At 44.7% G+C, this 12024-nt stretch overlaps 1 protein-coding gene and 2 long non-coding RNA genes across 3 annotated transcripts in view; 2 read left to right on the top strand and 1 right to left on the bottom strand.

Annotated features, from left to right (window-relative positions):
* The window catches only part of LOC309615714, a 40580-nt gene extending 37891 nt beyond the window's left edge, over positions 1-2689 (bottom strand). The window contains exon 1 of the long non-coding RNA XR_014237009.1: positions 1615-2689. This is a non-coding gene — a long non-coding RNA (uncharacterized lncRNA). The remainder of the gene's footprint in view (positions 1-1614) is intronic.
* A 173-nt stretch (positions 2690-2862) lies between these two features.
* Positions 2863-6034, top strand: LOC309615695. The gene is made up of 2 exons (XR_014236979.1): positions 2863-3102; positions 5084-6034. It is a non-coding gene; the product is annotated as an uncharacterized lncRNA (long non-coding RNA).
* Positions 3136-12024, top strand: part of SMAD9 (SMAD family member 9) — a 58863-nt gene continuing 49974 nt past the window's right edge. Inside the window, exon 1 of the mRNA XM_082365574.1 lies at positions 3136-3210. The gene's annotated coding sequence lies outside the window, so the exon portion shown is untranslated. The remainder of the gene's footprint in view (positions 3211-12024) is intronic.

The raw sequence follows: 12024 nt of genomic DNA, 5'->3' as shown, positions 1-12024 counted from the left end.
AAAACTTTGTAAAAATGAGGATCAAGAAAACTCACTGAATTATTGAAATGTCATTGTTGACCTCTAAGAATGTTGGAACAGCACTGAAATCAAATAGTTTGACAATTCTCTAGAAAAACTGAGGTTTTCATACTCAAAACCTCATGGAATTCGGCACACTCTAGGCATTTTGGGCTGTCATTATGATCGTGCAAGTTGTGTCTGCATCCAAGTATCTGGCCAAGGCGGCTGGATGAAATCCAGGCTGCACTCTGCCTCAAAGCCAGCACCCACTGGGCTGCATCCACCGAGGGGGGCGGGCACGCGGCGTGGTTCTCTGGCTCTCTGGCTGGTAGGCATTCATACTTATTTCTCAAGGTGTAGCTGAATTTCACCTCTGTGGAGACCTCCCTGACACCTTCCGTGTCCGTGGCCCTAAGCGACACATGAAGTTGTATGACAATCATTGGCATGTGGGTCTCTCTAGTGAGACCGAGTTTACTGAGGGCCTCTGTTCTGTGTCCATATGGTTAGTCCAGGCACCTGGTACTCAGGAAAGTGTTCAATGATGGTTATGGAGTTAAGATGGCTCTTGAAGGAAAATTCAAGGGGGAGGCAGGAAAAGTGGAGAGCTACAGATGAAATGTAGGAAGGAGACTAGAAGTGGGAGAGGTGAACAGGCAGCAACTCCAATGGCTCTGAGTGGAACCATTATAATGCTGGATCAAACATAAGGTACAACAGATGTACAAAGCAGGATCTTTGCATCTATGGATTACTGTAGACTTTCTCACAACCTTGTCCTATGTTGGGCACATGACAAGTGAAAAGAACCAACCTTCTCATGGGTAAGGAGGCTGCCCTTCCTACCACCTCTTTATGGGCTGCAGGAGCTCATGTTCAGCCAAGTTCTTGTAATTCAGAAAAGGGGGAGTTCTTGTAATTCAGAAAATTCAGCTTCGTTTTGCCATGGTTTTCAGGTCTTAAACCAAAATTTTACTGGTGTTTCTACCAAATCACAACCCGTGACTGAGTCTCAGCTCTCACATGATTCCCATTATGTACTTTTTTGGTGGAAGTTCTAACAAGCAATAAAACTGCAGCCGATCAAGAAATCAAGAGGGAAAAATAAAGCAAAGAGTCTGGATTTCCTATTCCAAGGATATTCAGCTTCTGAAAAATGGAGTGTCAGCTCTGAGCCTTCCTTCCCAGAGTGGGTATTTTCTCCTTGGAACTCAGATCTTACTGTTCTTGGGTATAAAGGATTAACCTGCTATACTAGGTTTGAGGGATAAGTGACAGGCATTGTATAAGTGACAGGCTAACTTCTCGATGCCAAAATTTCATGGTATGTAAATGAGAATGTACAGAAAAAGCAGACTACACACAAAAAATCTGAATATCCAAGTCCTGCCAAGAACCCAGAGAATTCTGTGAACTTAAAAAGACTGTGCCAGAAGCACAAGCCAGTACCGCAGAGGTTATAATTTCTTGCTCTGCGTTGTGTCCTCTGCATTGTCTAATGCACGTAAGCAAAGGAAACAGACAGTGGCTGGGCCATTTCTTTTCTTAATAACATTAAAAAAAAGAAAAAGTAAGCCACATATTATCAATTGTGTGACCTCATTAGTTTACCTGCAATAAAGTGCACAGGAAGTGCAACCTGTAGTTCTTAGCAGTCCAAAGGTTTCCTGGAGTTTCACACCCAGAACAATCTCCAACTTAACACCTAGCCTGGAGCAGAGGAAAATGGGCCAGGTGTAGAAAGATGATTTAAATTCTACCACAAATGCTGTTTTACACAAGGTCACTGCTCAACTGACAACACTATGATAATGCAAACATGGCATCTGCCACAGGAAGAAAGCTCAGTGCTCTGAGAACGAGAAAAAGCAGTTAAATTCACGGCTTTGCATTTCAGGGGTATCAGGACCTTCTGGAGGACTCATTTTTCTACACATAAGAGCAAACTGAATACTGTCCCGTGTGGCTTTCTTCTACTTTCATCTCTACAGTAAATGCCTTTGCTATGAAGAGCTGCTGGCTGATGGGGAATCAGAGGCCATCAGTATGTTGGTGGCATTTCCTAAACAAATTCCGAGTGAGTTGGAGGAGGCCACAGTGACCTCCAGAGGCAGGCTATCCAGGGGGAGGAGACAGGCCATGAGCAAGGAAGGCTGTCCATTAACGTTGTTCACGGCCCATAAGGTTGTATCTTTATTAGATTAGACAAGAGTATATATTATATATGCTAGGCTGTTAAGCAAATAAATACGGGTAAGGAAATGACAACCCACAAAATTATATGGCTTGTTTTAACCACCACTCACCACTCAGAGTGAGTAGCTTTTCTTCTGCTTATGCAAGGGCAAACCAGCTACTCTGGCGCTCTCGGTGGGAGTAATGATCCCCTTTACTCTGCAAAGCAAGTAAGAAACAAACAGCAAATAACAGCAACCCTCAGGGCCCAGAGACAGGTCAGAAAGAGTCACTCAGGGGCGGGGGGTGGGGGGGCGGTGGTCCAAACCGATTTGTTGGTCCCGTATCTCTAGTTCTGGTAACGGCCCTCCGGCCTCGGGCTCCAGGTGGAGGCAGGAAGTCTCAGCGCGGCGGGGAAGAGACGCGAGCTGCCCCGCGCTGGTGGGAGCCTCCCCGCCGAGGGAGCTTAATCGCGGACCGAGGGGAGTCCGGGGTCTCGCGGGAGGACGCAGACGCAGCCCGGGGCTGGGAGCCCCCTCGCGCGGGCCTCCCCGAGGCGCCCCCGCCGCGGGTTTCCGCGCACGTGGCCGCGGGCCGCGCCGCGCTCCCCCTCCTCGTGGGCTCCCGGAGCGGCCCGGGCGCTCGGCGGCGGCGGCGGGCGGCGGGCGGCGGGCGGCGGGCGGCGGGCGGCGGGCGGCGGGCGGCGGGCGGCGGGTGGGGGCGGGCCTGCGAGCAGGGCTTCTGGCGGCTTTCCAGGTCGGCGCACTAATACGGGCGATGAGGCTTCGCGGCTCCAGTCTGACTGACGCCGACTGGGGCCGCCGCTGCCGCCGCCGCCGCTACAGCCGCTGTCTCGGTCGCCGCCGCCGCCGCCGCGGCAGCCGCCGCCGGGCCCTGCAGGCGCTGGGCGCGCTCAGCCAGGCGGTGAGTGTGCGGCTTTCGGAGCGGGCGGCCGGGGCACCCACCGCGGGGGAGGGGACGCGGCCAGACCTGGGTTGGGGGGGGAGGGATGAGCGGCACCGCGGGGAACAGGTAAGAGCTGCCCTCCCCGGCGCGCGCTGGGCGTGTGCGTGTGTGGATGCGTGTGCGGCGAAGTTTTTCTTCCACAGGGAGGTCTTGGAGGCTCTTTGGTGTGTGGCTTGGCTCTTTGTACTCTCCATCCCTGTATTTCTTGGTGGGGCCTGTTTGGGGTGGGTCGGGGTGGGCGAGAGGCCAGAGGGGGCAGCTCCGGGGAGACGGCCGCGCGCCTTCCTCTCGGCTGCGGCCGCGGGGGCCGCCGGCACCTGGGACCTGTCAGAGGACGCTTGGCCCGCGGCGGGGGGCAGGGATGGGGGCTCGCCGTCAGCCCGCGGTTTGGGTACCGCGAGGGGCCGAGCACCGAGGACAGGCGCCATGGAGACCCCGATTTGCCGCTGAGTAACTGTTTGCTGTGGCCGGAGGGAGAAGACAGTGGAGAAACCGGGGTGCGGGGTAGTATATGTGACTCCGCTGGCCTCCCAGGCCTTGTATCTCGTAGGGTTTTTTTACTCTGCTTACCTTTGAGACACGCGAAGTGAGCAAAAAGAAAAGTTAGGAATGTTGTTCAAGTGTCTCTGCGCTAGCGCTTGGATTGTGTTGGGAGCTGGGGTGTTTGTCTTTTCCTTCGTCTGCTGTTCGGTGCCAACTCTCCGCAGAGGGGAGGGGGGCGAGGTGGGGAACAGATACAGGAGACTTACTGACGCCAGCATTGTGATCGGAAGGAGGAGCGCGGGGCGGCGGCGGGGGGACGGGACACATTTTTATGGATGGCTAATCGCTGACAAGTCTTCCCGTTACTATGCCTTCCTCTTCCCACTCTTGACAGTGGAAATTTGAAATGATAGTTTAGAAATACTCCGTTGACTTGTTTCTGGGCTGGAACTGGTACGCGTGAGAAATAACCTACAAATGATGTAAATCGACTTTGGGAATAAAACTGCGCGTAAATCCTTTGCCCAGTAATTCACAGTCGGATACACACCCACAGGACACTGGATTGCTTTTAATGGATCCAATTTACAAGTACCGTTTCAGTGGCTTGCCAGATTTCTCGGATAATCTTTTGGAAGCGTTGTTGAACAGGAATAATAGAGAATAGCTGTAAAGTCATAAGGCATTTAATAATGCTACCTCCTTGGCCATAATTGAGCCAAGCATTTGGGCATCCTTCTGGGTGAGTGACATGTTAATCCTACAGACATATCTTCTGCCTTGGGATTCCTGTCGGTGTCAGAGAATGCCATTGGATGTTTACATTTTAGAAATAGTGATCTATATTTAAAAAGGAAGTAAAAGTAAAATCCAAACACATTTTCCTGACTCTAAATAGACAATTCAATAAGTAAGTGTCCCTATATTTGTAGGAAACCATGAGCAGGATTTTGGACCGCTCTCAAGTTTGTGGTTATCCAAGAAGGATACTGCAGATAAGAAAATGATGTAATCATTTATAAATAAGGAGCATTTAAAATACATTATGATAGAAGCTTCAAATAATATATCAGAAAAATAACTTTTAGTGGCAATGATCACCTTCATTGATGGCAAGACTGCTGTCTTTAGCAGACAGCCTTCAGCTTGTTAATCTATTCTGACACAACCAACTCCCATTTTTATGCTTGACTGGCTATCTTTGCCAGAGCTGTTTTTTGCTTGAACCCTGTGGTTTCAAGCTATGTTTAAGAGAATGCCAACGTATTCTTGATCTGAGCAAACTCATTTTTATCACTACAGTGTTTGCTAAAAATCAAAGACATAAACAAATCTTAGGGTAAACCTCTAAGTACTTTGCACTTCTCACGTCTTTGTCATCAGTCTTATAAAGTCAGCATGAGCTATTTGACTTTTCTCCTTTTAAAATCTTTTTCTTTTTCTTATATATCCCCAGTTAATGAGTAATCAGAAAATATTCACAGACGTCAACTACTATATCTCTGATTGCCCAAGACCATGGAATGAGAAAGAAGAGGGGTTTTTGTTGTTAATGAAACATTGCTAAGGATTCTAGAAGTAATAAACAACTGGTAAATTTGTTTATCCTTTCTAATCACGTGGTCAGTTGGAGGAGAAAAAAAATCTGTCAAGAAATTATTTCATAAAGATTAAAATATTCAATTTCAATTTTACAAATAGTTTAATTCTTTTTAATGAGAGTTCAATTTCCTTTGCCACATTTGGAGAGTTGGTGTTTAATAAGTGGTCACTATAGAACTTAGACAACTAACTAGTTTATATCTGACATTCCCTCTGCAATAAATAAAAGAGCAATTTCATCATGTTTGGCTTTAATATGTTGGAAATAATACTTATCCACAAAATATACTCTGATACAAGGCAAGCTAAAAGTTATGAAAATGAAGAAGTTTTTTTTTAATTCACAAAACATACTACCTTGAATTTTAAAGTTCTAACGAAGCTTAGTGCAGATTTTCTGCTTATCACTTCTAACATTTAATGAGGAATTCAGAAACACGGAATAGTCCAGAATAAAACAGTAAATGTAGCAGTACATTGAAAGCATGAATCTCTTCAAATAGTTGTAATTCTAGGCTGCTGGATTTATATTTCCTTGGTTACTGTTGCCAGTGAGTTGAAAAGTTATTCTAAAGGGGAAAAAAAAAGCAAACAGTAAATTCGTAAGTAGTTATAACAGTATGAGCACCTCAGAATTTTTTTTTTCTGTTAACCTAATAAATGTTCATGTCATGAGTAGGGGCATAACAAAAAATAAACAAATATCCCTTGGCCATAAACTAACATTTTAAAATAAATATTCCGATAAATGATGTCTCTTAAGAAACGTGAGCTAACTGAAGTTAAGATTTTAAGATGTTTGTTAGCGTTAGAAGCCATCAGACCCATGGAAGCTGGATGTTCTTCTTGCCAGTGGACCTCAGCCTGACACTTCCTACCCCAAACCATCCTGAACACCACCCACTACTCTCTTTTTGCATCAGCCTTGAGCTGACCCTAGACCACTTTTCCAGGCTTATCTTCCCACTTCTTCCATATTTTATGCTGCAATTAAAATAAAGAATTGTGATTTCCCCTGCATACCCTGGCTTTCCTCTCCTCTGCACGTTTCTTCATGCTAAGGCCTAGAATGCCTTCCCCTGCTTCCCGACCTCTCACCAAACCCACAGACCTACCAGCATCTTCCTCATCTTTAATGGCCCTGTCCAGGTGTGTCCTCCTCTGATGCCCCTGGTCTCAGGTGTGTCCTCCTTTGAGCACCTGTGGCTCTTGACATTTTGCACTCTTGCCCATCTTGTCTGCTGTTGAATTACTCATATGCTAATTTATTTCTTATCCTCAGACAATCCTTTCAAGATCTGTGAAGGAACGGACTGTGTTTTTATCTATCGTTTTCATTCCCTTCATGCCCACCACAGTGCCCTGCTTAGTGCTCAGTCAATAAATATTAATTAATTGACACGTCTTTCACTGAACCCATGGTCTCGTCTGGAATAAAATCTGCAAAGGAGTTTCCCCTAAACGATAGGTCTTAACGGTCCATCTTTCAAGAAGCCAGTGTTGAACTTGAGCTGAGGACGTGTTAAGAGGCTGTGGAGAATAAGCCCTCACCCCAGCCCAGTTGAGCCTCTTTCTCCTGAATATTATGGCTGAGCATTACAGTCAGGAAAGCTTATATGATACTCTTATTGCATTAGCAATTTTCCATATCAGATTCACTAAATACACAATGGAAACCATTTAGCAAAAAAAAAAAGACCAGATTTTTAATGTGATATGGCTACCACAATGAAACTCTAATTGGATTCCACAGAAAATTGCTAACACGATATGCTGACCCCCTTCCCCCAGCAACAGCCACAGAAAAATTGATACTGTTTTTAGTGTACATGTTTCAAACTATGCTCACAAAAGAAAAAGCCGACTGCTGCTGAGATGAGCTTCTGCTCTGGTCAGATTAGGATGTATAAAGAATCTTGTTATCAATCTTGTCAGAGAGCTGAATCTCCCTTCCGTGCCTTGCTCATTACATTACCAAACCATACTATATCCCATATTAACGTGCATCGTATTCTGTTCAGTGGTTCAGAATGAATAGAGTTAATATAATGCAAAAAATATAATTTGTGTATAAATATCATGCCTATATAATATAGTCCATTATACAGTTTTAGTTGGGAAATCTAATCAACTCAAACCAGTTTTTTAAGAACCAGAGAGACTATGACATAAAATTTAAATGCAAAACTTAAAATGAAAATGCATAAATATTAAGAGACAAATTATAAATGTGTGTATACAAAGCTGTATCACTTCAGAAGTCCTAAACACTGATGAAATGTTGGTTCTCCCCCTTCATTCCCTAAACCATATTTAATTCAAAGACAAAAATTTAACCCATGAAATCACTGTAAAGGAGTCCTACAAAGTTCTGATTTTTCCAAGAAGACAGTTTTGATTTTCTTTTTCAGGGGGAAATACTAAATATCAAAGTCCCTCTCTTTCTTTCTCTCTCTCTCTCTCTCTGCGTCTCTCCTGATTATCTGATATCACTGGTGGGGATTATTTTTATATATGAATTTTCCCTTAGGGAAATTTAATATTTCATATCTGACCACTTCCTTTCCCCTTTTTCACATTTAACTTTGAGGGACTGTACATAGGAAACGTGTATTCCTCAATCATGAAATGGGTTTAGGGCTGCGGTAGTGCAAAGCTGTCTTTGTTTACAGACACTGGGATTATCAGGGGTGGCCATCCAGTTCTCTAGCCACTGGACAGATAATCTGCAGAGTTCACATGTTCTCTGGGGGCCACCCAGATGTGTTAATGGCCTTGGGGATTCGTTCTGAAACAGCTTAGGGTTTGGAAGCGGTGGAGGTGTGAACATTCTGTGAGGGAGCAGCAGTTTCACCCGGCCGATTCCGAGAGCACATCCCCAGATAGAGGGGGCCACGTGTCTTCACAAACCCTTCTTAACCCATGGGGCATCTTCTTCCATGTGGCCTAATATTTTTCTTTTTTAATCTGTTAAACTGCTTAGAAACTGATCAAATGTAGATTTGCTTTAGTTACTGTGTGTGTGAGTCAGTTTGTTTTTACAAAATGCAGTTCATTGTGAAATAGGTAGATGAGGCAGTTTATCAAAAGCCTTTGAAGGATTTTGTCCCGAGCCCTTATGGGCTTTGGAAGGCTTAGAGCAGATTTGCAGATTTTTTTTTTTTTAAGGAGCGTTTGATGGATGGTAGAGTTCATCTGAAGTGCTACGAGTTGCTTTCTGAGTACTTGTATGTAATTTAATTGACTTGGTGGTAACGCATTTCAGAAAATAACTCAGAAAAAATGACAGATTCCATCAGGGTTCTCCATCTCTTGGTAGAATATTTGATATCTCCTATTATTCGCACTTGATTACAAATCTATTCATTCATCTTGCTTTTTTTCTTTGCTAAGAATCACACATGAGAGAATTAGAGTTTGGTAGGAGGAGAAAGGAGAAAGAGTAGGTCATTTAAAAGTTGGTGCATTAGGACAGTTGTGAGGATTGGAGGTGCCTGAGCTTGGGCAAAGGGTGCAGCAGAAAGCAGGTCGGCAGATACCGAAGGTGGATGTCACCTATTTGGGCTGGTTTTAGCAGTATTAGAGGCTACGTGTACTGGGAGTGGAGAGGGTCCTTCCTGGTGGGCTGGCCAGGGAATTTATCAGCACTTGCAACATTGTTTCTGCGGGAAAATGAATTCCAGTTTCCCAATGACCACACTGAAATGCACACGACTTGTTCATAAAGTGGGACCACCAGGGATTAATGACATGAGTGATTATTATTAATGATATGAGTGATTATTAGAAGCCAATGAATGTGAAAAATGAGAAAATGTTATAAACTAAAAAGATTTTAGGTCCCAAGTGCTTTTCTTTCACTTGTTGATGCCTTTATATCATTCTTGCCTGATATCCTAGGAGTAGTAGGATTTCATTTTTAGGAGCAGAAGTTGGATCAGATGTTTGTCAGAGAAAAACCCTTGTGTACATAAATGCTTCCCTTAGGATTTATTAGTTATTATGTGTTTACACAAAGCAGTCGTTAGGTGTTGGATGTTTGCAAACAATGGCAAGTTGGTGTCTGGGTGTTATTTCAAAGGATGACACCTTTGTGTTATCATTGATCTAAATTGATTGCAAATATTCATTTTAAAAAGTTTTTAAAAATACTGTATTGATTATGTTTGGGGGTCATAAAATGTGATTTTGTGGATGTAGTAGTTGCTCTAGAAAGTGGAACTGATACACTTGGTCATTCATTCAACATTATTTACTCTGTGCCTTTTGTACCTACACTGCCTATGAGACCCCAAACCAGGCGGTCTGGACCATATGAAAAGGTAACCATGGGCTTCCCTGGCGGCGCAGTGGTTAAGAATCCGCCTGCCAATGCAGGGGACATGTGTTCGAGCCCTGGTCCAGGAAGATCCCACATGCCGTAGAGCAACTAAGCCCATGCGCCACAGCTACTGAAGCCTGCACTCTAGAGCCCGCGAGCCACAACTACTGGGCCCACATGCCACAACTACTGAAGCCCGCGAGCCAAGAGCCCATGCTCTGCAACAAGAGAAGCCACCGCAATGAGAAGCCCGCGTAACGCAAAACAAAGAGTAGTCCCCACTCGCCGCAACTAGAGAAAGCCCGGGCGCAACAACGAAGACCCAAAGCAGCCAAAAATAAATAAATAAATAAAATTTAGTTAAATAAAAGGTAACCACATAAAGTAGCATAACAAAATAAAATCCCGGTATCCAGGATTTCTTAGCCTAATTAAAGAGAGAGAGAGGTCAGGAAAGCAGATATCAAATTGTTTACCCAATAGTAAGTTTTTTTATACAAAAAATTGACCTATTTGGATTTCTCTAATTTTTCCTGGTTAGAATTACATTTTAACTGTGTGTGAATTTTGAGTCACTCTTGACAAGGATAATTAGGATGGTATTATATGGGGCTCAGCACTCTAACCAGAGGTGAAATAGAAGGCATAATGGGAATAGAGATTCTGGTAGTAAGTCCCTGTGAGAACTTAAAGATGCTGAGGGCATCCCTGGGCCTGGAATTTAAGGATGCTGAGGGCATCCCTGGGCCTTTACCGCTCTGATTTTCCCAGTTATTCTCTACCGGCTGAGGAAGTTTGCATGGCCCCTCCTACCGGAAACCTTCCCCAGCCCTTTTAATAACAGTTATAATAATGCACCTGTCACCTGTCTGGTAATAATGTGTTTAGATTTCTGTTTCCTCCTGTAGACTGTAATATCTTACAGGAAAGGGACCATATTTTATCTTGAAATACCCAGTGCCTAGCACCATGCCTGGTTCATCATTGCTACTTGATAAATTTAGTTCTTCCTTCAACCATGTCCTTTTCTCTTCCCCTAAGATAGGTTGGTGTTTCATAGGGTAAGGAGGAAGGAAGGAGAAGACATTTGGATTTTAATCTGTAGGCACAGGAGAGTGATTCCATTTTGTCCTGTGGTCAAAAAAGAAATACTAAAGGGTTTGAACAGGCAAATCACATAATCAAAGGGGCGTTTGAAGGGAGGTGAAGACCAGTTGAAGTGGTACAGTGCATCTGAGTGCCCACATTCGCATCCGGCGAAGCTGGTGAGATGGTTGATACACCATGAATGCCTTTGGCCAGTAAAAATCTGCACTTATCTGAACAGCAATGCATTACACAGCTCATTAGTGATTCTCCTCCATCGGTTTTTAATCTCATCCTTCAGGCAGCCTGTGGCCAGGAAACTCAACCTCCCACAATACATGCACATCAATAAAACATTTTAAATTGCCCACATCATTTTTAAAAACATTTAAAATTTTCTTCACAGGCATTGAACACTTTACAGGTATTCAAGTACAGGTTGGTGTTCTCTGTAACATCACCTTCAGTAGATAGACTGTTACATGCACAGGAAGGAGGGAACACATTATGTAATTCTGCCCTTCAGAAGAATTTATTGTATCACATCAGCAAAGTAATGGGTTTCAGGTCAGCAGTTAGACTGATTACATAGGGCTTGATAATAAAATAGTTCATGTTACTGATAAAACTGGATTTTACCTGTATTCATGCAACATTTGTTGTAGTCCAGACCTGGTGTTAGGCTGTGCTGACCACCCCGTGGCACAGCCTGTGCCCTTTAGAAGGAGCTTGACATCTCTGGGGAAAACAAGTAACAAATATAAGGAGTCAGGAGTGATGGTGCTACTGTGAAGGTCTGTGCCAGGTGCTGGGGAAGCCCAGAGGAGCCGTGGAGGCCGATTCATGCTGCTATCTGGGGCCGCAGGGAAGCTTTCCAGGAAGTCGCCTTCCAGCTTGGTCCTGAAGGCGGAGCTGGAGGTGGCTGCACACAGGCCTCCTGGGCAGAGGGGAGGGAGTCAAGGGCAAAGGGAGCGAGAACTAGTGAGGCCGGGAATGTAGTTGGGGAGGCCAGGTTGTGAAGAGCCTGGTTTGAAGTTGAACGCCAAAAGCATCAAATCATACCCCACCCCGCAATGATATTTACTGTTGTTGTTTTATATAAAATACGCAAATACATACCCAGAGTAGAACTTTGGATAAAAATATTTTAAAGCACAAACAAAGCACGTTTAATCCCCACCCCTGGAAACAGATACTGTCCATTCGGCTGCAGACTCACAGCAAGGTGTCACTGAGGACTCGGAATGACATCGCATGAGGGCCCAACAGGGAGGGTGCTTTCTGGGGGGTGGGCTGCTGAGGGGGGAGGCACGGTTGAAGACAGCTGCCTGGAGTGATCCAGACTGACTGAGGACATCCAGGGTGGGACATGGCTAAGAAGTGTGTGG

This window comes from Balaenoptera borealis (assembly GCF_965194805.1).
Source record: "Balaenoptera borealis genome assembly, chromosome: 18".
In the NCBI taxonomy this organism is placed as follows: domain Eukaryota; kingdom Metazoa; phylum Chordata; class Mammalia; order Artiodactyla; family Balaenopteridae; genus Balaenoptera; species Balaenoptera borealis.
The sequence above is the reverse complement of the archived record's forward strand: the minus strand, read 5'-3'. Positions and strand labels throughout refer to the sequence as shown.